This window comes from Dermacentor andersoni, chromosome 3 (genome assembly GCF_023375885.2).
Source record: "Dermacentor andersoni chromosome 3, qqDerAnde1_hic_scaffold, whole genome shotgun sequence".
NCBI classification, from domain to species: Eukaryota; Metazoa; Arthropoda; class Arachnida; order Ixodida; family Ixodidae; genus Dermacentor; species Dermacentor andersoni.
In genome coordinates, this window is record NC_092816.1 from 13,989,873 (window position 1) to 14,015,996 (window position 26,124).

The window sequence follows — 26,124 nt, forward strand, 5'->3', positions numbered from 1 at the left end:
ATACCATTGGCTGGTCGTATTGGCTAAAAAGACCTGCAACGCCACGATTCGCTGGCGTTTGCTCTCAAACAGCTCTTGAGGAAAGTATCTTTTTCTTATAACACCGGGCCAGCTTATTCATACGGCTGCCGCTGCCGCCAGGACATCCTGACAAAGTCGACAGAGTTATTCGCAATGCCCTTGCAATACTGTGAAGGTAAGAGAGATTTAGATTAACGGACGAAAGCGGCTTGCGTCCCCTAATCTAAATATCCCTTTCATTTCACCGCAATCTCGCCCTTCAACGCTTTTTTCTTTCGAAAATCACATGGCCGATAACAGTCCCAAGATTTGAGTGTCCCGATTAGGAAACTTTCGCTTGACAGGATCTGTTTGAGGACCCGAAGTAAAGATGGCGAGTACGATTTTAGAAGAATATTTACCATCAACTTGTGATGCAGGCAATGATTCGGATAGCAAAAGTTATTTTCACAAGTACATTGCATTTACCCCATGGCGCTCTACAAATTTAACGCTGGCATATCCCGGCAGAAATTTAGAAAGACCACAAAGGAAACTAATGCTTTAGCAATGTCAAACGTACATCGTTGACAATGACGTCACGCTATTTCGCCATGCTTACCGTAGTTTCGTGGCTACCTCTGGATGTGAATTTGCGTATTCTAGCAAAACATATCCGCAAACAGCTGCAGAGAAATAAAAGCACTGCGCTATAGTGCATTTGCTATCCCTTATGCGGTATGACGTTGTTTGCTATGTTGCAAACTGGATGCAGCAGCGTGTCACCTTTTGCGTGCCTTTGTCGTTCGCGTTGGTTATAAGATACCCTCTGTGAAAAGCTCTGCAGATTTATCTACAGGTTTGTATTTTTCTATGCTACCGTGCACTTATTGTGAATTGCCTTTCCATAAAGCTGCAGCTCAAGATTGGTACATTCCAGTCAAGCAAATATATGATATTACACGTGTGTCCATGACAACGAAAAAGATCAAGACACTGCACAAAAATAATTGTAATGCGTTGGCTGACAAGGTGCTTTCAATTTAGAGCAGCTGCCCGAGACAGGCCCGAAGAAGAAGGCGAGAAAACAGAATGAGTGCATAAAGATGACGATAAACGACACACGTAACGTTCACACTAGACATTGACCAGGGTGTCTACCAAGCTGACATTTCCAAATTCCCCGAGTTTTCCCGGTTTTCCCTGAGTGCCTTTGCAAAATTTCCCGAGTGACACAGAACTTTGTCTTATGTCAAGACGTGCAGACACCATGTCGCCCGATGCTGTCACTCCCTGGTAAGCATGTTAAAAAAAACGACTTAATCGTGTTCGAATAGTGACTTAATCCAGTTTGAACAGTAAGGAGTACTGTTTATTTTATTCATAAAGAAAAAATAAGCGAGGGGTTAGCAAAATGCACAGCGAATAAAATATATTCGAAAAAAAACTGTAAAGCCCATTGCAAATCGACTTGAACATTCTCAAATACGAATAAAAAGTAGATGCGTACAGAAGCAAATCTCTTAGTATATGAGCTATTTCTATAAACTGATAGCAAGCTTATAGGTATGAGGCCCGAACTTCGTCACAAGTGAGATTCCCTCCCAACAGCTGGTAATTGCGAAACTCAACTGTCCCGACATGTTCTCAGCCCCCGCAAATCGCCTCAGTGTTGCGTTTCCCTGCTTTAAAGAGTTTTAGTTTTGATGGGGGACACCTGCATCTCGACGTCAGCCGACACTTCGTTTTTTGAGCTCAAGCTCCTTCAAATAAGCGGCGGCACGCTTCCTTTCCTGTATTTATGAATGCGTAGTTCCTTTCTGTGGTCGTCGTCGTACTTCCGCCGCGCGTTCGGCCCACAGACCATTTGAAGCGTCCTCTTAGTTGTACAGTCAACGTCCGATTTTTAGGGCTCCCTAGGTGCCGCGAAAACGTTCGAAAAATCGGTCAGGTCGAAAAAATGAATGCATGTCTTTTACTGCCTTGAAGCGCTCAAATCGCCACAGGACCATCTGAAAAAGCTCTGAAGGCCTGCCAGCACACTTATTAGGCATATCGGTGCTCGCACTGTGACAGGAGATGGCGAGTGCACGCGCGTGTAATTAAGGAATACATACTGTGTCCCGTGACATTGCCCCTTTTCACGCTTACTAAGCTTCACCGCATAACACTGATGTATTGAGGCAAAGCTGACTTTCGGGAACCAACATTATGCAACGCGTCGTGCTTTCCGAGCTTCGAAGCCAATCGCGAGGACCACAAAGGCGCAGTCGGTGCCGGTGCTGAGAGCGGCAAACACGGCGCCGAACGGCAAGAGGCTTACCAGCGAACGTCGAAGCAGCTACGCCTAGCGCTGCCGCCGTGTTGGCTGCGGCTGACAGCGGGACTGCCTCCGAGAGTGCCGGTTCGAGGCGGCGATGTAATCAAAATGGCGGCGGTGGTAGCTTTGATTGCCGTTTCGGACCTGCGGTCACGGCAAAAAGTCCGGAAAATTGGTCTGCGAACGGTTCTTGCACCTGAAATTTCAGAAGTTTCAGAAATTTCTGGACGTCCGAATTATCGGGCGTCCGGAAAGTCGGTCGTTGACTGTACACTGGCAACTCCAGCCGACGACACGGCGTCAAAGACAATTCGTTACGATTCCTCTCTGTTACTTGAGCCACCATCACCGCGACTTTCGTTCCCTATCAATAAAATTAGATCATTTTCCCTGATAGAAGCACCAATTCCCTGAGTTTTCCCTGAGTATTTCCAGACTATTCAAAATCTCTGAGAATTTCCGGTTTTGCCGGTTTTCCCGATTGGTAGACACCCTGGTCATTTAATTCGCAAATTCAGCAGCTGCCTGAACATGAGCATCACTGCAAAACACGGTGATCGATGTTCTACAAGAACACCCAGAGACAAAGGCTGCACGTGGCATGATTTGCACCCGCAGTGATCACTCACAGCGCAGGTATTACCACATCCACGTAAGACCTGCCAGTGCTTTTTCGCGGCAGCACTGCCACGTACGAAATCATGGTCCGCATTTATCTAGCACTTCGTACGCTCGAGCAGTTCCTTATAACAGAAGACGCCCAAGTGCGACAGCGAACACGCTATTATCGAAGGCGGTCATGTGGACAGTTCTTAACAATGAGCAGAGTAAATTCAGTCCTGAAAAACGCGTACGCACAAGGAGCGTCCCCGCGTTTAGAAGCCTCGGATTATGTTCAGCACCGCGTGAAAATGACATCGACGCCTTGCACAGCCAGCCAACGTGGCTTTCTTTGCCTCCTCTGCGGCGAAGGAGTCGCAGACGCCTCAGCGCGGACGGCGTTCGTGCTCTTCCTTATTTGTCCGCTTGCGCGCTGCTCATTTTTAACCTCTGTCCGCCCACTATCACGTGTGCTGGTGGGAAACTCCAAGCGCTCTTCTACACCTCAAAAGCATGCAAGTGCACATCATACACCATTAAATACCACAGAGATGCAGAATTGACTTTTTCGGCGTAGAAACGAGGCGCCAGATGCCGAAATCATAAAACAGAGTTTACACTTCTGAAACAGATCGTGTCTTTTTCTTTTTTTGTTTTCTTATAAGGCGCGCAGACACGCTGATGTGCATTTTACAATGATCCCGTGCGTCAGCTTGGGTCTTTCTTGCCTTAAAAACAAACGGCAACGAAATTTCGGACTGCGCGAAAGTTCTCGTTTTTGACAGCATCATACCAAAAGTCTGCGCGAAAAATTTGCGCATGAAATGCGGGTAAACGCGTCGTAAGAAGCTCGCAAAAGTTAGCGTTCTTGATGCCGGAACTCATAGAAACGACGGCCGCAGGAAACAACGAAGCCAGAGCGTTGAGAACGAGCGCTCGCGTGAACGGCCGCGCATGTTGTATACGCGCGATAGGGACATCAGCGCTTTAGAACGATTGTTGTCTGATATGACGCAGGTCGCACTCATGCCCCCTTACCACCAGGTAGCCAACATTAGGCGATTACCAGGCCAGCGGCCTTTCAAGGTTACTTTAATGGTATCAAGTACCCATATGGCCAGTATAGTCAAATTGAAATTTTGTTACAGTTGACCATCGTTGTTTTGGTACGCAAAAGCCCATAATTTTTTTTTATATAGCTCTGACTGTTCACGCAGCCTGGCATTCCTGCTCGCCAAAGTATCCCGACCTAACAAGTCAGAGTCTTACTTCTCGTCACCCACACTATTCATGTCGATGTATGCGCTCCTGAAAAGCGGAAGACAGTTGAGATGAGGATCTGCCGTCCGAGCAGCAAAATGGGGCGTGCGTTCGGGTAAATGTCCGGGGACTTCCTTCTCTATTTTTTAAGTATTACAGTGAACTTAACCGCCAACGGCTACAGCTTTATTCAGGCTTGCAAACGATGTTTCGCACACCTGAAGTGGAATCAACTTTTGGAAATATGAGAAACAGTTGGGTACACAAGTGCGAAAGATATGCGGCTCCGTGAATGGCCGACCTGCAGACAAAGTTCTGGCGGACTGCGAGTCGATATCGACGTGTCATGAGCTATGGAGTTTTCCCATATGTTCCGTGCGAATCCGCAAGCACACAAGGGCATCGAATCGGACGTCATCCTCGTTTTCACTGCTCGGCGCTGTCGGAGACGGTTATTCGAAAGGAGTGGAACATCGCGCGACTGAACCGATCTGAATCGAGCGAGCGCGAAATACTCGTATAGCTGTGTGGGTCATGGCGCAAGAAATGCGCTTTCTGTACAGTCTTGACTTCCTGGGATCTGCCTGCCTGTCAATATATATTAAACCGGGGGATCCTTACGCCCATATCTCCCATTTGCTGCGGATCAAAATTTGTAACGAAAGCAACGCTATCGCTTCCACATATTTTAGTGAGTAGGCAAAATTTCAATGCTTAAAAACAACACTGCTGCTTCCCAGCCGCATACCGATTTCTCTGTCGGTCTCGCCCCTCAGTTTAACCACGTTTTGGGGTGCCGGTCCATAAGGGCATCGAGGAACACGACATGACCTAGCACGACTCCATATGGAGCGAGCAATATCCCACCTGCAGTCAAAATTGGGGAGTCCGGCACGGCGAGAGTTGGTTGGCATAATTTTGGCAACAATTTTGTCTCTGGCTTCCGCACAAACTATAAATTGTCCAATGATAGAAAAATACATGAGATGAACGCAGCACAGCAATAAGGGTGTTTTTAGTAAATGTGAGTTGACAGTCAATTGAAGCAAAACTGCTCTTTCCGCAGTTGTCGCGACTGGACACCACCAATTGAAGAACACCGTCAATACAAATTCAAGACAGTCTGTAAAGTGACGATTGTACAAGTCCAGGAGAGTTAGCCGCGTAAAAGAAACAAAGTGATAAAGAAATAGCACGTTCGGTGTAGCACGAATCGCAAAAAACATCGCCAAGCTAAGTTACGCTTGACCTCGCCTATACCTACGCCACATCCCACGACTTAAGAGGATTTCACGTATTTACATAGCAGCTTGTGGACAGATTTAGTGTGGTCTTGCGTATCCGTGGGTGCACATGCCGCTTGTGTATTTTTTGTGTTCACTGCGTACGTCTCATTTCTTACCCAACAATTGGAGTAGCACGCCAGACCACCAGCCAGACTAATGATTCCGTCTACTCATTAAAATAATCTTGCTACAATAATTTTGACCCTTTTCAGAAGGATCAAATGGGTCGGTGACCAAATCTTGTCGATTCTTCACGCAATTTCATTTAGCAAACTAGGTTTAAAGCAAAGACGTAAAAGTTGAATGAACTGACTCGAAGCCGACACCTCTGAAAGCTTTCCCTCTTCTCTCGTTTCGCCTTGTCTGCAAAGGGCTACCGAAATATGCACCTGTACCAGGTAAGCCCTACGAAAAAAAAATCGTTCATTCAAACCAATCAAGCCGTTACCGTGGACTCCCGCCTGACACTTCCACTCCCGATGTGACCAATATTTCGACGCCTTGCACGCCCGAAATTTACGTTTTGCTCCGCCATCGACTTATCCATTTCACAAGTTACGTTCGGTCGGAAGCAAAGTGTTATTTTTAAAGCAGAAGGAATTGGCGGATAAGTATACCCCATCAAATTTCCATCAAGATATCGTGCAATTCGCTGTTTGCAAACAAGGGCGCTATAACGTAAGACAATTCCAAACTTCTCTATTCTGCAATCAGCCTTCCGCAACTGGTGAAAAACTCTTTTGGGCCACCCCCACTTCACCTGTCTGTCACGCGACGTCACGAAAACCGCGATAGCTCCCCATCTGATATGACGTGTACACAGATTATGCATGATCTGACCAAACAAAAGAAAAATAGTTATTCCTGATTCGACGCCTTTCGCGATTATTCCTCGGCTATTGGTCAAAAGTTTTCGGGCTGCACCCACTTCACCTGCCTGTCACGCGACGTCACAAAAGCGCAAAAGCTCACCGTGTCAAAGTGACGTGTACGCGTTAAAGATGCATTAATATGCCGAACAAAACTGAATTTTCTTCTGAATAACCGCAGGCTGCCCCGTTCTGCAAAGAATAAAAGATGGCTGCCGCCGATCACTCCGGCACTGGCTACTCGCACCTGCCGGAGAGCATGGTTTTTTTTTTTTTGCATGTAATAAACCTTTTTGCGTGGCCGTGTAACGTTTTCGAGCAGTTTAGGCACGTTTACGACCTCGTTCTGCCAACTCTTCTTTGCTGAGGATCCCTTTTAGCGTCATTCTTAAGCTTCCGTTGCATGCCGCCGTGATTGTCGACGAGCCACCGTAAGCAAAAGTAAGGGAAAGCGGACCAATCACAGACGCCGGCACCACCCTCTTCATCCGGTTATCAATTTTCAGTGCAGTGGCTCGGCCCCATCGAATCCCTCTCCACTTCAGCGGGCTCCTCGCCTCTTGTGAGCCAATTAGATGAGACAAGCCGCTCAGTGTAGGCAATGTTATTCGTTTTTCAAGCAAAGAAAAGCGACCTCCTATGAACGAGGAGGGCGTTTGATTGGTCTGTTCAGACTTCTCTGTGGGTCATCACCCGATGCTTGCGTCGGCGGTTACGCAAATTTGACGTCAGCAGATTGGAATAAAAACATATTGGAATAGTTTTACGTTATAGGGCCCCAATAGTGTCTACGTTGTCCATATAGTGAAATTGTATACCCTGACATTACAATAAGGTATTTGAATTTCTTAATTGGGCGCGTTCCTTGTACGTTCACGTACTTCCACTCTGAAATTCAAATTTTTTTTATTTAAAAGAAAAAGAATCAGTGGCCCGATGGCAGATAAAACTTTGGAACTTATGTCACCATCGACAGAAGCATCTCAGATACACAGACGTAAAGAAACAGACCACAGCAAAGCATGTACCATTACCAAAGAATGAAACTGAAGTTTTAGGAAATACTTCATAGCATTCTTTTTATCGTGGCCACCACACTCGTCGGAAACAGTTAAGCAGACAGCGACGAGGCAAACTCGCGGTTCAATCGAAGAGTCAGCGAAGCAGCAGCAAAGGTCGAAGCAGCTGTCGCATATACCCCCGCGCGACAGGCGCCGACGGCACGAACAAACGAGCTGCACGCGACGAGGTGACACGCCGAGTGGCCGCCGAACTTTTCGGTTTCGACATATGCGAGCTTGTTGCTCGCTCTGATTGCGGTGACGAGAGCTCGCCGAGCTGTCGCTACATACAGACGTCGCACAATTTGCGCAGGCCGACGCAGAGGCAAACGCCGGTGACACAATTGCGCCGTAGTGTTCTCACTCCTGCGAGTTTCGCGTTGCTAAACACGCACACTTCTGTGAAAGCAGACGCCGCGCTTGCTGCAGAAGACAACGCACGCAGCGATGGACGTCACGGCCCGGCCGCGCGGGTTTCGTCTTTCAGAGAGGCGCGCAAACGTGCACACGTATTTCCTTTCAATGCCGCACAGGCTCGACTATCTTGGCGATGAGCGCGCAAGCCAACGTCTCGCGAGAATTCAGCATCCTCACTGCGTTCATTCTGACGGAATTGTTGTTCAAAACAAAAAAAATGAAAGTGAACGAAGGAGAGCAATGCATGAATTGAAGTCTGGAGTTTTACGTCCCAAAACCACGATTTTATTGTGAGGATCGCCGTAATGGGCGAGGCAGAATTAATTTGGTCCCCGAGTGGGCCTAGCCAGGTGACGTTGAGTTTACGCGTGTCTATTGTGAACCGAATAAAGTTGTCTCACTCACTCACTCACTCGCTCACTCACTCACTCACTCACTCGCTCACTCACTCGCTCACTCACTCACTCACTCACTCGCTCACTCACTCACTCACTCACTCACTCACTCACTCGCTCACTCACTCACTCGCTCACTCACTCGCTCACTCGCTCACTCACTCGCTCACACTCACTCACTCACTCACTCGCTCACTCACTCACTCACTCACTCACTCGCTCGCTCGCTCACTCACTCACTCACTCACTCACTCGCTCACTCACTCGCTCACTCACTCGCTGACTCACTCGCTCACTCACTCACTCACTCACTCGCTCACTCACTCACTCACTCACTCACTCGCTCACTCACTCGCTCACTCGCTCACTCACTCGCTCACTCATACAACAGGCAATCCTTAACGTGCCCAGCAACGTATGGAGTAAATCCCAGAACAAAAGGAAAAAGAGAAAAGAATACTGCTTTGGCAGCATAAATTACTTATCGGTTGGTGGAAATTGTGAAACCAATTGCGTCGCTTGCTGTTGCTGATACTGATAGGCGTTGTATTTACGCCAATTAAGAGCCATGGCAGGTCTCCCAAATGAAGATTCCTCAACCCTTCTTTATTACGTATACATATAATAGACATGACGCATCACCAACAGTATCAGTCACTATCAAACGCACATCATCATGTTTCTCGCAAAGAAACCGCGAAAAGACGGAACAAATGTACGGATAGGTGAAAGCCTCGAAGACTATACATACAAAGACAACGACCACCAACGATAATTTCGAGAAGCATCAGGAGGAAGGTGCACAGAGATAGACAGGACAACACAGCAAGAGTTGCAGAACAACGCGTTGTCCTGTTCCCGCTGTGTCAAGTCTTCGCGCTCTTCGCCTATTCGTTGTTAGGATCGGCCTGCAGCTATTTCAGCCCGCTGCACGTGTTCCATTCCAACCGGACGGGGCGCACTTCAGGGAACTGCGAATAACCAGCAGCCACGTGGCGCGGGGTCAGCTCAGGGGAGTTCTCGAGGGGAGGTAATTGGCGGAACCTCCCTATGAGCTTCTCGAGAAACCAGACAATGTGCTATCCGGCCGCGTCAACAGGGACGGCTCAGAGTTCTACGAAGCCCCTCTGACGTCGGCTCCGGACAACTGAAACCTGTGCAACACGTGTATGTGAGCCCGCTCCTCCAAAAGGGCGGGTCAGCTACGGTGACGTCGAACGGTGACGTCGAACGATGACTGGACGAACGTTTCCGTCCGCTTGGAATCAAGGGGGGACCAAGTGCTTATAAGCAGCGGTTGCCGGCTGCTAGAGGGTGCTCGTTGTCGTGCTAGAAATGTACTAGTGAGCTGTGTGCTCGTTGTCATGCTCGAAATGTACTCGTGAGCTGTGTACTCGTGAGCTGTGTGCTCGTAAGCTGTTTGCTGTATGTTAATCTTGCGGGCTCCATATGGGAGTCACGCTAGACAGTCGATATATGCCTTGTCTAAAATGTAAATAATGTAAATAAATCCTGTTCACCGAGTTCCTCTCTACGACCGTCAACTCCTTCAAATGGTGGCAGCGGCGAGATCGTCCGACGACTCCTACATCTGTTTGACAGCGATGGGATCGTCCGACGAATCTAATACCGTACATTTGTTCCGTCTTTCCGTTGTTTCTTTGCGAGAAATGTGCCGATGTGCGCTTGATCAGTGAAGCATAGAATCACAGAATCCAGCACGGAAATACTTCAAAGAACAGAAAGCACGTAGGACGTGTTTCTATTCTAGTAAAGTCCAGTTATTTTTCCTACATGGTTCTATTCTTTTAACTATAGGCGCGAACACACACACGCCACACACGCACACACATAATATATATATATATATATATATATATATATATATATATATATATATATATATATATATATAAACCAAGTAAATGTCAGGAGAATGGTGTCATGGCGTGTCACGGGGTGGACATTAGATGGATGACAGCGTGATAGGGTGATATTCAAAAGTAAGAAACTGTATTTTATACAATGTATCGCCCATCACAAAGCTAAGAGGGTCAGGGACATCACACAATTACATCCGCAGCGACACTGCGTCGAAAAATCTGTATCTAAAAGGCAAAAAAAGGGAAAGAAAATAAATAACATAGGCAGGCGAAACGGGAAACATTTAAGGCGTTCCATCGAACTTTCTTCGCCGAATGCGGTCGTGCGACAGTGGCCAGTTTGACGTCTACGTCGGCCGCCAAAGAAGTGCACATATTTCGATTGGCGAGATTCAACGTCCCCAAGTAACGCAAGGGCTATAAGAGACGACGTCTATATATGACCACGGTAATCTTTTATGTTTGTTTATTACCAGAGACGAATAGAAATTCTGGCTACTAAAAATCCTGCAATCAGAAAATTATAGCTAAAATTGATGCTCTAAGCACAACGAATATACGGAATAAAAGAATAGAGGCAGAATTGTTTACAGTTAACAAAAATGACTGAGAGAAAGAAGATAAAGCCTACGTTTACAACAAAACCATACACGCTAAAGATAACGCAAAGTTACAAACATACATACCCAGAGGTATAATGGGTACCGATAGGCTCGATTTCTTTCTTAATTGAGCATAATGAAGCCAATCGACAATAAAGCCGAGACAACAAGCGAAAGAGAAATTAACTGTTTTTTTTAATGAAAATATCGAAACAGTAAATAAAATCGAGAATTAAAGCGTACGATAAAGCCAACTCGCAGCCGCAGGGAACCGACCCGAGTACTCGTGAGATGCTCAACCGACTGTGTCTCTGGCAATCGAAGACACTGAAACACGCCCGTCCACATGCGCTCGTTAACAACAACGGATTCTCGCGAGTGCACACTGCACGACGGAGGCGCGCAGCTTTCGCGACACTGCGCGATGTGCGGCCCTTTTTTCTTAATAACGGCTCGGCCCCGTAGTGCAAAGCCTTAGACAGGCTTCGTGGACTTGCGCTGATCCTCCGCGCGCAGTCAACGCCAGCGCGCGGCACGATACCCCGAGGACCGCTGTCACTGGCAGACGCGATCTGGGTCGGGTGTACGCTCCTTGCGCCGGCCGTTTTTATTGCGGCTGCGGGAGATCTGTCGGGACTGCCCTCCCCCGCCCGTGACTCCGAGTGCGGGCTCCGAGGCGCGGGAAGAGGGGCCTTCCCCTTCGACCTTTTATTGCCTGCCTGTCTTCGCCCTTTTCTGCGGCGCGACAGAGTTACCGGGGCAACGAACGATTGCTGACACGACGGCACGCACAGGCGAACACCCATACGTTCGACGCGCCTGTACAATCTCCCCGTGTGCGCACCGAACGCCAAAAGCTTGTGGTGTGTGGTTCTCTTTTTAAAAGAAATCATAGAAAGCGAGGAAACTAGAACGATGACATTTTTCGTGGCCCGAGCACATAGCCCGTAATGCTCGTGTGCGCTACGGCGCTTGGGTACTCTACAGATGAAAAAGGTTGCAAATATAATTTCGAGGTCCTACTGGATCGCCAGGAAATACGTTTCGACTACATCAGTTGTCCGCAAGCTCCTGTCCCTAACTAATCCAAAACAGTTTCTGTTTTAGATCAGCTGATGTTGCACTGTACTGTTAAAAGAGGCAGAGAGAAATCACATTAGTGCTCCGAAAGGTGTCGGTGGAGTCCAGAGGTCTGCTGTGACCCCACTTTTGAAGGAGGATAACAGACACCCTGCAGCAACGGGACAAAAGCGAAACATGCGCCAAGTTCATCGCTGGCGCATACGCTTTACCAAATCCGACGCCGAAGAAGCGAGTGGTCATGCCTGCCTCACACCTAGCTATAGCCCGAAAATAACGATAAGGTTCGCCAAAGAAGAAAATTCTAGAAAAAATGCATGCTTGTGCTACTCTCAATAATTACAAATGTGCCGCTATGAACCACTGGAGACGGTGGGGCGAAAGTGCCATTGAGGGGATGAAATTACTCGTAACTGACCACGTGGCAAAGCAGCGTCAGCGCACTTCTACCTGTATTGGCGCTCACGCGTCATCGGGAGTTCGCAGGCAGGCAGCTTCTAGATTTACACACGCCCAGTGGCGTAGCAACGGGGGGCTGGGGGGTGAAAGCGGCCAGAGAAGGGGGGGGGGGGTGTCATATACGTCTGAAGACACCCGGAAATTGTTGATATCCTCGCCTTCCTCGACTACATCCGGGGGGGCGGGGGGGGGGGGGGGGTGACAGAAGACCTATGGGCGCCGGGTGCCAGACGACCTAGCTACGCCACTGCACACGCCTCCCTAAAAGCACGGCTCTGCGGTCTAACGCGTTGTTCGGGGTTTGTAATGGAAACTGTGAGACGTATTGGGTGCTTGGTATACGCGCAAGCGTGGCAGTAACATGGCGTACATATGAGTTCGTCTTGGAACCTAGTTTCCGCCAAGTAATTAAGGTCACAGCACAAGTATGTACAAGTCGTTTACACCATGTTGCTAACGTGCCCCAGCTGTGTACGAACGCGAGCAAAGTGTGCTCCCCTAACCGCTAGGATTATCCAACGAAAGAGAGAAACGAAACAGCAGCGGTTGAGAGTTGATCGAATGTCTTCACATACTTGCCTAACACCGCAGTCAATCTTCTGCATAAGAAAACACTCAAGTTTTTTCATTAAAAAAGGGTGTGATGTCGCGATGAACGATGCCAGGTGCCCGACACGCACGCAATCATACTGAGCAACACCATAAATGCTGTTAAGGCATCAAAGAGGGAGGTAATGCCGCCACTGAAGACACGTTTTGTTATTAAGTGATCACTAGAAGCTTTTTTTTTTCTCGACTTGCTAGAATTTCCCATTGCGGTTCGAGAATGCTTTTAGGGCAATGAAGTCCAGAAAGCAACGGATATAGTAGTGGTGGACTCCAAAAATGACGGGTGTTTGAAACGTAGGTCGCAACATGCAAGTGTGGTTCTCAACTCATTGTTGGAGGAATCTGCACGCGCACTTCCTCTCAAAAACCTTCCACGAGAGGATGTGGAAAAGATGTCGAAATAAGAGTGTTGTGAAAACCAGCGAAAGGTGAGGCTAACTCAGGCGGGTTTTCTACGCTGACACACCGTATGTGGTTTGTCAGTGAATCATGAATCACATAACCGCTCGAAGAGCTCTGCCACTGATTTTCCGAGTGACATGTAGCTTATCACGCTTCTCCCAACGCAGCAGTTACCTAAACAACCACCGATCAAACGAAGAGGTACGCCGCTTCGCAGGCACGGGAGGTATACTTACGTAAGCTGTCTCGTCCAAATCGACGTACAACACGCGGAGCGTCACGAGTTCAGACGCAACCGCATTCATTCTTCAAGGAACAACGACACAGCGAAAGGCGCAGAGAACGACTTTTGAACACCGGCGGAAAGAAGCCGGAATACAGCACCACGCTTCGACCCAAGCAGCTGTCGCGTACACAAAAATTCGCTCAATGAATCAGCGACTCAGGGTCGACATCGCCGTCGCACGCACATCCCGCGAACACTGCTATGCACAGAACGCTGGCGATGTGCCACACTATTTTTAAGCCACTGCGAGGAAGCCGTGCGTTTGCTAGCTGGTTCCTATGTGAACGACCGCCGTCCTTTCCTCTATCTAGACGAATAGAATAAATTGTCTCAACATCGCGAGACAGACTCACTTGGATGCGGTTCGGCTGAGAATCGTGGCTTTGCGAGCGACCGCTGTCGTCGTCCGCTTTGCGGCGCCGGCATGTTGGCCGCGATCGATTTCACTTCGAGGGCGAGCTTTTCGGGCGTCCGCCGGTCGTCTGCTAGGCGCTCCGGACAGGGTGAGGAGAACCCTTGGAACGCGAGAGCTCGGCCAACCTTCAGTTAAGGAGCGCTGTGGTGTTTGGGCGCGCAGCCATTTTGAATACGGTGAGCTGCTCGTTGCAGACGGTTTGTCTAAAAGGTTAAGCACTGGAAATAATAGCGTCCTCGATCACCTTGCCCCGGGGTTGCCCCGAAACCAGAATGGTGCGCTTTGCACCGCGGTGGTGGCGCACTGCGGAGGGTCAACATCGAGGACAAAACTGCACCCCGTGCAGGTTGCTTGCAGGCAGTGCTACTTTGCCCCTGGCGCACAAAACGTGCGCGAACACGCGCGCGCGCACATTTTATTACTTACAGGTGCTGAGCATCCGCGGCAAGCGCTCGAACCTTGTAAAACTGCGTGCTCCGACATACCTGGTTGCAAGCAAACACCAATGGATTTTATAATTAATCCTGACGACCCGTTCAACGGACCTGTCCACTTTCGGCTGCTATTCACCACATTGTTATTGGACGAGGTCGATCAGCATGTCGTCCTCGCTCTCAGACGAACTTGACAAAAGCTCATCGATTGCGGCAGCTAGCAGCGCTTCCTTTCTCATTGCCGACATCTCCACTAGCTAACTCCGTCAAATCCGTTGCAACCGCAGCTACACAGTGTTGCCACGACACATTAACGAATAGTAGTAGATTTTTTCGCGAACAATCAGTAAAAATCAGTAGATTTTTAATTTCAATTTTTGCACTCAGTTTATGAGGCCACGAATTCAGCGCTTATATTAGTACTCTGTTGAAGTATTGTAGCTTCCAGGAAATAGTACAAAAATTGACCCCGAGGTTCTTAGCGATACTTTTGAAAAACCCGGGAATATAGAGAGCCATTGTCAAGCACGAATTTAAAAACAGTGAAGCCCTCCGATGGCCTATTCAAAGGCGTCAGATGGTAGTTAGTACCTGAAAGCCTTAGAGTATGGTATCTTCCAGACAGGGGTAATTGCAGATCGCTGGGAGAGGCCTCCATAGAGGCCTCCGTGCGGCAGTGCACATAAAAGGTTTGTTCGATTCAGAAAAAGGCGCACGGCACCTCAAACGAAAAACTGCAGGGGGTGCCGGGCTGCACCCACCCGCTGCAAGGTTCAAGGGTGCAGTGCACCGCGGCGGCACCTTGCCTTGCACACCGTTCAATAGAGCACGGGGGTGCAGGGTGCACTGCTGCACCTCGGGGAATCGAGGGTCTAGGTGCAGTGCACCATGAATAGGTGCAGAAGGTGCAGAGAAACTTGGCTGAATCGAATAGACCTAAAAATAGGTTGGTCATGATGATGATGATAATAATGGTGGTTTCATAGTTGTGGGGTTCGGTAGTGCACCCACTTCCACAAATTCACCGCCTCACCTTTTCCCATAGAGCATAGAAACTCTATGCCTTTCCCCACTTTGCTCAAAGACAGAAGTAGCGCCACGTTTGAGAGTCTGGAAACGCAACAATGTATGTTAACCTCGGAGCCAACCACGTTTTTCTTTCTCTCGCTAGGTGGCATCACATTAATATAACCTCTGTAACCTCTATAACCATCCATCCATCCATCCTCTGTACTGAAAAAGTTGCAGATTTCGCTTTCGTTTCAGTAGAAAAGCAAGAAAATCAGCAGATTCAAGCGCTTTATCACTGAATCAGCAGAAAATTTTAAATATCAGTAGGTCTACTGATAAATCAGCAGCCGTGGCATCACTGTGCAGCTATCGGGCCAGAGCGTCCGCGATTCTGCAGTCGGCAGTGCGCGCGCGCGTGGCGCGTCCCGCAGTGCTTGCTGGGATTGCACCCCGGCGCACCACCGATTTTCTCGGTGCGAGACGGGGCAACGCGGGGCAACAGAAAACCGCTCCAACAGGGTGCGCTTCCGGTGATCGAGGATGGTCGGTGCGCACCGGTGCGGTTGATCGAGGATGAAAGTGCGCACCAAGGCGCCCCGGTGCGCACCGGTGCGGGTGATCGAGGACGCTATAAGTTACCGTACTAGTGTGTAACGCCAAATGCGCCTTCTCGTTCGGACGATAAATAAAACAAGCATACAGCAGTGAAGCGACCACTTCGCTGCGACAAGAGCACGGGGCCACATTTTTTTGCTGCGGCAAGACGAGACAAACCGCTAAGCTTAACTGCGGTTAACGTAACCGAGGTTATCGCTAAACGCGGTTGACCGCCAACCGAGCTTGGCAACCTCGGTTTAGTGTAACCGACGTTTCGGAAACGGGCAAAATGGCGGATTCTGTCGGCTGCAAAACCAACTCTACGACAGACTGCGACCAGCATTTGCAGATTATTCCCAAATTAAGCTAAATAATAACCTACACGTGCAAAACACAGTCTTACACGTTAAAACTCTCTAATATGACAATTGTTCTGCTAAATATAACAGCTTTATACCACTTTAATCAAATTTCGAAGAAAAATTATTCAAAATGAAATCTGTACGCAAGAGATAACGTGACGCATCATCAGACCGTTAACCGTGATTGGGATAGCCCATGTAACTCTGGCGGACTACGGTTGGCGTTAAACACGGTTGAGCGAGTTAACCACGGTTAAGTTTAACCGCGGTTAAGCTGCCCGTGTAACTAGGGTATAACAGGGGTATAACAGGGGTATTACTCTTCCTTGTCATTAAAAAGTTATGGTTATTTGAACAGGATCGATGCAATTAATCGCAAAAACATGTGCAACTAGCATGTGGTTGGCAATGGCGCCTGTCTGTGCGGTTAGCGTGGTCTCAGCGCCCCGAGCTCGACTCGAAGGCCTTCCACCTGACGCTTCCTTTGCCAGTGCTACCTAACTCGGTCCATAGAGCTTTTTGCCGCAGATGCAGCGTTTTCTCACCACGGATACATGGCGGGTTGTCGTGGAACATCGTTGAGCGAAGTAACCAGATGCCGCCTTGCGGCTTAGAAATCAGGAACCAAACTGAAGCTGTAAGATTCGGCTAAACCTCACGTGAACAAGATTGATCGCCGAGGATGCGTTTGTGTGTCAAGACAGCTTATGCAAGCGTTCTTTCTAACACATTGGTGCGTTCGTGAATGGCTATGAGCGTTTCAATCGTCTGAAGACGCGAGCAACCGCGAATGAAGGAGAGAGTATGCTGACTGCCTAAAGTCACGCCGATTCAAACCAGTCGCATAGTGAGCTGCCTGTACGTTATGCTAGAGGCTTGGCCTTCATAACTTGATATCGAGAAACAATCTCAAGAAACACCGCAGATATAATACACGACCTTTGCTACCGAAGGGACATAACCCGTTTGCATGGTGCTTGGCAACTTGCACCATGCCCCATGCAAACGGGTCTGAAATGGCTACCCGTCCTGCCTGAAGTGGGCAAAAGATTAAATCGAATTCTAGTGTTTTACGTGGAAAAACCACGATCGGGTTAGGAGGCGCATACCATGGTGCGGGACTAGGGACCAACCAACTGGGGTCACTAAAAGTGCACATACATCGAATATGTATACGATCGTATACATATTAGATTACATTACGTCTCCATCGAAATGCGGCCGCCACAGCCGTGACCGAACTCGCGGCTTTGAGCACTGCGGTGCATTGCCATAGCCACTGTGCTACCGCGGCGGGTATAAGACGAAAGACAGAAGACGGCGACGCAGTCACTTCGTTTCACAGGTGGCTGACTCATGTACGACATTCCAGTGGTTGAGCCAAGATAGAGCATCTTGTTTACGTTTCCGGTTAATTACGTTCGGAAATACTAATTAAGCTTCTTGAGGTTGTCCGAACGGGGATTTCTCAGACCGAATGCAATACGAGTCGAATAGTGCAAGAAGCGAATCGAATCTAATATTGAATAGTTTTGGGATAGTTTTCGAGTAATGAAGAGCCGTTAGCGCAATTTATATAAATCAATGTTTACATCCTAGTATTCTCAAGGTCAGCAAGCTTTTCTCATTACCTAGTACGTTATGGAGCGTTGTTTATTAACAACCGCGCGCGCGGACCGTGGCGAAGTGAGCGGCCGAGGCAATTGGCCGAGGCTCTAGGCACCGGCTTCAAAGTGTGTCAGCATCTTTGGCAATAGCTCACGGAAAGGAAACGCCGTCGTCCCTGATAAGCGATAGGCTCGACGCATGGTTGAGAGCGCTGCAATACGAAAGGCATGAGCATAGTCAAGTGGTTTCATTTCATATTTCGCGGGCTTTCTTTAAACGGCGAAAAAAAAAAATCGTCTCGAAGCATGTACGTTGCCACAAAAAATTAGATCGGTCGTTTCTGAACCCCCCCCCCCCCCCCCTAAAACGCTACGAAACGCACTTAGCCCTAAAGTTAATATTACAAATTTTGCATAATTAATCTTAGTTAACTAATTAAGCGAAATATAAAATAGTCTAAGGAGCACCACATGACGGCAAACCATATGCCGTTGGTTTGATTCAGCTGCGGCTAATCACTTTCTTTTAAATCCTTGGTTCAAGTTACGTGAAACACCTTGTATACAGGGTGTTCTTCTTTTTTTTCTAGCTGCACCAAAATTTTAAAACTGAAAGATATAAAGCACGGTAACGTTATGTTTACCATTCGAGTGTACGAATTGGCAGCCTCTAGATATAGATCAATTTCCGCAATTACGTGCGTAGTTAGCGAAGTCACGGTAATTACCTTCTAATTATCAGCAATAGGTGGCTACAGCGAATGAGTGCATTGGGTCCCGTCCGCGACACTACCTACCCCAACTATCACATTTTGAATAGCATCAGCATAGAACAGTTTACACCCTTTGGAGTGCCCCTTCTGATAACGCGCGTGCCGTTCGTTACTGGAAAGTTCCGGGCTCGCAGCGTTAAAGAAAGGAAACGCATCAAGGCAGATAACGATTATTGTTGTGTGGCAGAAGGGGCAAGCCAAAGAGTGTAACTTTGCCTAAGAGTGTACACGAACAAGTAGTTCCCCTTGCGGGTTCCTTGAAACCGAAACTGGCTGGAAAAAGAGCGTCTGTGTCGTCGATGTCGCCGTCCCCCGCATTTCGTCACGTCTCCGAGGTCACCACCGGTCCGGCCCCGCGAGCAGCTTGCGTTATCTTCTGCTGTCTGCGGCGTTGGCGTATATAGCGCTTCAGTGCCGGCGGGCCGCCAAATTTACTTCGTCATTCCCTTGGACCCCTCAAACGGCATTTCGTCGGTGGAAATGGACACGTGGTGCCAAACGGTATGATGAAGTAAATTTGGCGGACTGGACGGGTTTGAAGCGCTAGGCCATGCCGCACAGCAAGGAGATAACGCAAGCTGCTCGCGGGCGGGACCGGCGGTGACATCGGAGACGTGACGAAAGGGGGTGACATCGACCATAGAGTTTCCTACAAAAATTGTACAAACTCTATGACATCGACGACACAGACGCTTTTGCCAGCCAGTTTCGGTTTCAAGGAGGCTTTCAAAGGGAAATAATTGTTCGTGTAGCTCACATGAACCCCGCTATTCAAAATTTTATCGTTGGAATAGGTAGTGTCGAAGACTGCCCCGAAGTACTCATTTGCTGTAGCCACCTATAGTTAATAATTAGAAAGTTAATTACCGTGACTTCGCTAATTACGCACGTAATTGCGTAATTTGATCTATATCTAGAGGCTGCCAATTCATACACTCGAATGGTAAACACAACGTTACCGTGATTAATATTTTTCTAATTTAAGAAATTTGGTGCAGCTCAAGAAAAAAACACCCCGTATGGGAAGCCGTACCTTGCCCGCTGTTCTGGGAGGAATAAGCATGGAATTGAGAATAAATTTGCACAAAGGTGAAGGGAGGGAGGGGGGGGGGGGATGTTCTGGGTGGTGTACGATCAAAGGTTAAATTGTATTGGCTAGTTACAATCTTTGTAAAATGACTTATACAAACGAGCGTTAGAAGTGTATTTCACGAGGTCTTGCGAAAGTTTTCTGAATGAGTGCTCGGAACCGTTATACGACTAATATCCGCAATCTTTCCTAGTGTCCTGTAAGAACTATAGGTGACAATAGCTCACATTCGGTGAAAATTTGGGGCTGTGGCTAATAAGGTTCGACATTATAACGTTACTGGCTTGATTAGGAGATTTTAAAAGAATTTGAATAGACAGACGCACCTTACTTAAATTGGTGGGAAATGTAGGTAGGCATGTTATGGGTGATGGGTAAGAAAGTCCGCAGTGTGACAGTTAATTACAGCATTTGGAGTAAATTATTTATGCAAGTACTCTAGGTAGTTAAAAGTATGTTTTGCGAACCACCAAGAACTTGTCCCGCCATCCTGGAATAAATATTATTGTCACCGAGATCAAATTTAGTGAAAATAGGCGTAATATTTTGACTGATGTGCGCAAATTTAAATGTATGCAGGTGGATTATGTCTTTTACGAAACATTTCTAGACAAGAGCTTGAAAGCGTTATAGGGTCGTAATGAGTATAATGCTTCCCAGTGCCCTCAGAACAGAGTTCGTGATACTGAGGTCACAACTGGTTAAAAAAAATTGGGGGAGGGGGTTATGTAGTCTGTAGCAGTTTAGCATTTCTGGATTTATTAGAAGCTTTGCAATTTTTTTTACAGGCGCGATATGATGAAACGCGCAGTGTGTTTGCCCTCAGTCTTTGGAGGACCACTGAGAATTGCACCAACCTTATATTTAGTAAAAACGAGAAGGTGGTCGCACGTTATGCCTGATGTTTGTGCTCTCGGTGAGACTCTAGGAGATTTCTTCAAAGACGAATAGCTTAACGGCTATTCACCACCTCAACCCTCCGGATCCGCCTAAACTTCGCTTTTTCTGGGCCATATATATATATGGCGCTGAGCCGTTCTCCCGCAAGGGTTGCAGAAGATAGATAGATAGATAGATAGATAGATAGATAGATAGATAGATAGATAGATAGATAGATAGATAGATAGATAGATAGATAGATAGATAGATAGATAGATAGATAGATAGATAGATAGATAGATAGATAGATAGATAGATAGATAGATAGATAGATAGATAGATAGATAGATAGATAGATAGATAGATAGATAGATAGATAGATAGATAGATAGATAGATAGATAGATAGATAGATAGATAGATAGATAGATAGATAGATAGATAGATAGATAGATAGATAGATAGATAGATAGATAGATAGATAGATAGATAGATAGATAGATAGATAGATAGATAGATAGATAGATAGATAGATAGATAGATAGATAGATAGATAGATAGATAGATAGATAGATAGATAGATAGATAGATAGATAGATAGATAGATAGATAGATAGATAGATAGATAGATAGATAGATAGATAGATAGATAGATAGATAGATAGATAGATAGATAGATAGATAGATAGATAGATAGATAGATAGATAGATAGATAGATAGATAGATAGATAGATAGATAGATAGATAGATAGATAGATAGATAGATAGATAGATAGATAGATAGATAGATAGATAGATAGATAGATAGATAGATAGATAGATAGATAGATAGATAGATAGATAGATAGATAGATAGATAGATAGATAGATAGATAGATAGATAGATAGATAGATAGATAGATAGATAGATAGATAGATAGATAGATAGATAGATAGATAGATAGATAGATAGATAGATAGATAGATAGATAGATAGATAGATAGATAGATAGATAGATAGATAGATAGATAGATAGATAGATAGATAGATAGATAGATAGATAGATAGATAGATAGATAGATAGATAGATAGATAGATAGATAGATAGATAGATAGATAGATAGATAGATAGATAGATAGATAGATAGATAGATAGATAGATAGATAGATAGATAGATAGATAGATAGATAGATAGATTAATAGATAAATAGATAGATTAATAGATAGATAGATAGATTAATAGATAGATAGATAGATTAATAGATAGATTAATAGATAGATTAATAGATTAATAGATAGATAGATAGATAGATAGATAGATAGATAGATAGATAGATAGATAGATAGATAGATAGATAGATAGATAGATAGATAGATAGATAGATAGATAGATAGATAGATAGATAGATAGATAGATAGATAGATAGATAGATAGATGCTCAGCGCCATATATATATATGGCGCTGAGCTGTGCTCCCGCAAGGGTTGCAGAAGATAGTGCCAGCCTTTCCTCCTTTCCCTACAAGAACCACTTCTCTCTCTCTGTGTGCAAATTTTCACGACTATACCTTCATTAATAACGACGCTACATAAGCTTTATACGCATGTTTCATCCGTGCTATGATGGAACGAAATGTGACACACGAGCTCAAATTTGGATGAAATAGAGTCCATGTCATGAGTCATATGTAGGCAACGTTTTAAAGCGTGTGTGTGTTTTTTTTTATTCTTTTAATACACACTGCGGAATCAAGTTGCAAGCAGCGTAGGCATCATAATCGAACAGATAAGACAAATTAAGCGAATAAACAATGAAAAGTAAACTTAAGAAAATATAAGTGGTAAGGAATTTCAGTCAAGTATTGCACGTGGGAAAAATGAAACTAACATTTGTCTGTTCATGCAAAGTAAGACGTTAGTGCACTACCACAGGGGTGTCTGGTCATTAGTGGTGACAGAAATGAGGAAAGTTCAATTGCTAGTTCATTATTAATGAGCATACGAAGGAACCATAACTTCGTTTCTTTCCTTCGTACTTGGAGTGACTGTATTTGATAGCACTGCATTATTTCACTGAGAAAGCCGGATAGAGAAAATTTGTCAAATACAAACCTCACAGCTTTTCTTTGGATTTTTTCTAGTTGTTTAATGTTCACTTTAATGCATGGGTCCAAAACGATACATGCATATTCTAGTTAACGTCCGATTAGTGAGAGGTATCCGAGCAATTGAACATTAGTAGTAGCATAAACTTTATTTTGTCAGCGATGGAGAGGAGGGGAGAGCCCGTCCTCTTCTTCCTCAGGCGGCGGCCAGGCCTCGCGCTCTGGCGGCGTCTTCGGCCATCTGGACGACCCGGAGTTGGAGATCCAGGTATGAGCTGAGCAGTGCAGTCTCCCACTGCCCTAAGGTAGTGATGGGAAGGGGAGGCAATAAGCTAGTGCCTTTTCTGGTCCTTATCAGGGGACATGCCCACATGATGTGGTGAAGATCGGCTCTACCTGCGCATAATTTACAATCCGCTGTATATAGCCCGGGATAGAGGTGACTGTACGTCAGTTGGTTTGGGAAACTGTGCGTCTGTAAAAGGTGCCATGTAGATTGCTTTTCATCTAAATTTTTGTGAGCGGCAGGATAATGCCCCCTGGCCTGGCGGTAAAATTGTAGAATTTCCTTGTAGGATACCATCCAGTCCCTGCCTGAGTGGTGGAGAGATTCGAACTGCTCATCGGGCAAGAGGTTGTCGTGCGGCCGCGGATGGCCAGGTCTCGCGCCGCACTGTGACCAGCTTCGTTTCCCGGAAGGCCGGAGTGCGCAGGTGTCCAAAGGAGTGGTGTTCATCTGTGCCGGGTTTCGGGTACCCTGGCCAAAATTTTGAGGGCTTCAGGCGAAATGCGCCCTTTCGCGAAATTTCGCATAGCTGTCTTTGAGTCGCTGACTATGAATTTGGCTGCGGAGGAAGCGTACTCCAAGGCGATTGCGACTTCCTCGACCTCCGGCGAGCTTGTAATAGCTGAGCTTGCAGCGATGATTTAATTTTGCTGATCTAGTACAGCCGCTTTTATAGCGTCTCGGTCACGATACTCGGCAGCGTCTACATAGGCCACGTCCTTACAGTTTGCAAAGCGTTATGGGCGTTTTTGTAAGGATTTGGCTCTTTCCGGCCTGCGCTCTTGGATGTGCAGAGGGTGAGTGCTCTTAGGTAATAGTGGGACGTGTATGTGTTGATTCAGACCCAAGCTTTCCAAGCAATTTAACATTAGTGGGGGCTTTTCTAAACTGATGACTTAACAAACACAGTTTTCAGAAGGAAGATGAACCAATGTTAGATATATGAACATTCCAAGACAAGTTTTTAGTCAGTGTCACTCCCAAATATTTGTAGTTAGTAACTTGTCGAAGCGGTAGGGAACCGAGCTTATAGGTTACGCGAGGCGCTGCATTTTTTTTTTTTAGTAATCAGAAGAAACACGCATTTCTCTGTGTTAAGTTTTGTACTACATTGATCGTACCATTTTGCTACATTATTGACACCAGCACTTATATTGTGTTGATCATTTGTAGAATGATATTTGCACAATGCAACATCGTCGGCGAACAGTTGGATTTGGACTCCAGGGCAGATTACGGTAACAATGCCATTCATATACAGAAGAAAGAGTAATGGTCCCAATACACTTCCTTGAGGCACCCCAAATGTGACTGGGAAGGCCGTCCGTGCAATTCCCGTCCCCATCGATGAACTGTACGCGGTCAGACAAATAAGCGCAAACCAGCGAGAAAATATTTCCGCAGCACCAGCTCACCTGAGTTTTAGGATTAATTTTAAATGAGGTATACCGCGTCAAAAGCCTTGCAGAAATTTAAGAATATTATTTCTGTCTGGCAGTCCATATCGACAAATTTTGCAAAAGAATGAATCGTTGTAATTAGTTGCGTAATGGTCGAGCACCCTTTTCTGAACCTGTGTTGGAAGTTAGTCAGTACAGAGTACGGTTCTACAAATTTGTACATGTTATTTCAATAATATGTCCTATTAATTTACAACCCGCAGAAGTTAGTGAACTTGGACGATAATTTTGTATTAATAACCGACCTCCTTTCTTAAATATGGACACCACTCAGGCAACTTTCCGGGCAACAGAGAAACAAAATATAATGACAAGAAACTTTGCAACAACCTAGCCCATCAGCGAAGAAACGCGTTGAGAATACCATCAGGACCACAAGAAGATTTTGTTTGCATATTAAGCAATAAAGGAAATACAGCAGGATGAGAAATAAAACAAGAAGTCATATGAACAACAGACAGGAGCATTACTCGCACATGAGCCATTCGCGGAAAGCACAGTGTGAAAATAAGCACTTACATGCTAAGCAATGACCCCCCAATCACTAACTTAAGTGCCATTAGCTGATATTTGGGAAATTGGCTTTTTGTCTCGCTGATGTAGCTCCAGAACTTATGCGGGTCACTTCTAATGAAGCTTTATAGCGACGTATTGATATGGCGATCTCTTGCCCGGTCTACGGCACGTGAAAGTTTACCATGTACTTCTCCGATTATGTTAGGAACACTACGCTTCTTTTTGAATTTTTTATTTATTTTCCGCTTCAAGTGGATAATGTCCCGCCACATCGAAGGCGTTTGTTTCCAAATTTCTTTGCACTTGCTTGGCATAAATTTATCTAAAGTTTCATTACAGGCAATTGACATCATCAATACAACTGCTCGAAAGGAACAGCTTCGCTGGAAATTGGGTTCTGATTCTGCGAGATCGAACAAGTCTGCCGTGCTTATGATTTTGCTCCTGGCACTTTTACACTTTTAGTGAGGACTGGCGAGAAGTTTTTTTTCAAACGAACGGAGGCTGAAAACGTGGCTTTTGAATAGTAAATTTCATCGCTACATCTCTCGTGCTGTGCGCTCCTACCACAGGCGCCTCCCATGACTTTCGCCATCGACTTAAACACAACAATTCTTGTCAAATCACCGAAGCCAACGATCGTCGGGTTCATTCAGTAGCTCACTGCCCGGGGTAAAACGCCCAGTGGTGGTACATACACCGCTGCCGCGAAGTACATCAGATGCGAGTGTCGGCGGCGGGGCAAACATTGCCCCCCCCCCCCTCCACCTCGCTTAGCAAGTGTCGCCCGTATTCACAAAAACTTTCAAGCATACTTAAATCCAGTTGACATCTACGTAATGCAAAGCATTCGCTCTTTGAAGACGAATGGTTCTTGCGAATTATATATCTGTTCCACAGCAAACGGATATAATGCTTTTCGTATTTATTGCGAACTGATGCGGAGTGCAGCGCATGCTGTTGTTTGTTGTTGTTGTGGCGCGAAAGAAGTTCATTAAACAATTACGCAGACCCAAACACATTTTTGAATCTATGCTATAAATTTGCCCATTTCGTTCCTGCGTTTGGTTTGGTTTGAT

The 26,124-nt window shown here is 46.2% G+C and overlaps 1 protein-coding gene across 3 annotated transcripts in view; it reads right to left on the minus strand.

The window, feature by feature from the left end:
- The window catches only part of LOC126520897 (solute carrier family 35 member G1-like), a 142,747-nt gene that overhangs the window by 85,689 nt on the left and 30,934 nt on the right, over positions 1–26,124 (minus strand). The window contains exons 1-2 of one of the 3 annotated variants that reach the window (XM_050169723.3): positions 13,883–14,018; positions 2,324–2,464 (exon numbers count right to left, since the gene is read on the minus strand). The exons of 1 other annotated variant lie outside the window; for it this stretch is intronic. The gene's annotated coding sequence lies outside the window, so the exon portion shown is untranslated. Of the gene's footprint in view, positions 1–2,323; positions 2,465–13,882; positions 14,019–26,124 lie in introns of those variants that run through there. One more of the 3 variants, XM_050169718.3, reaches the window with a different exon arrangement.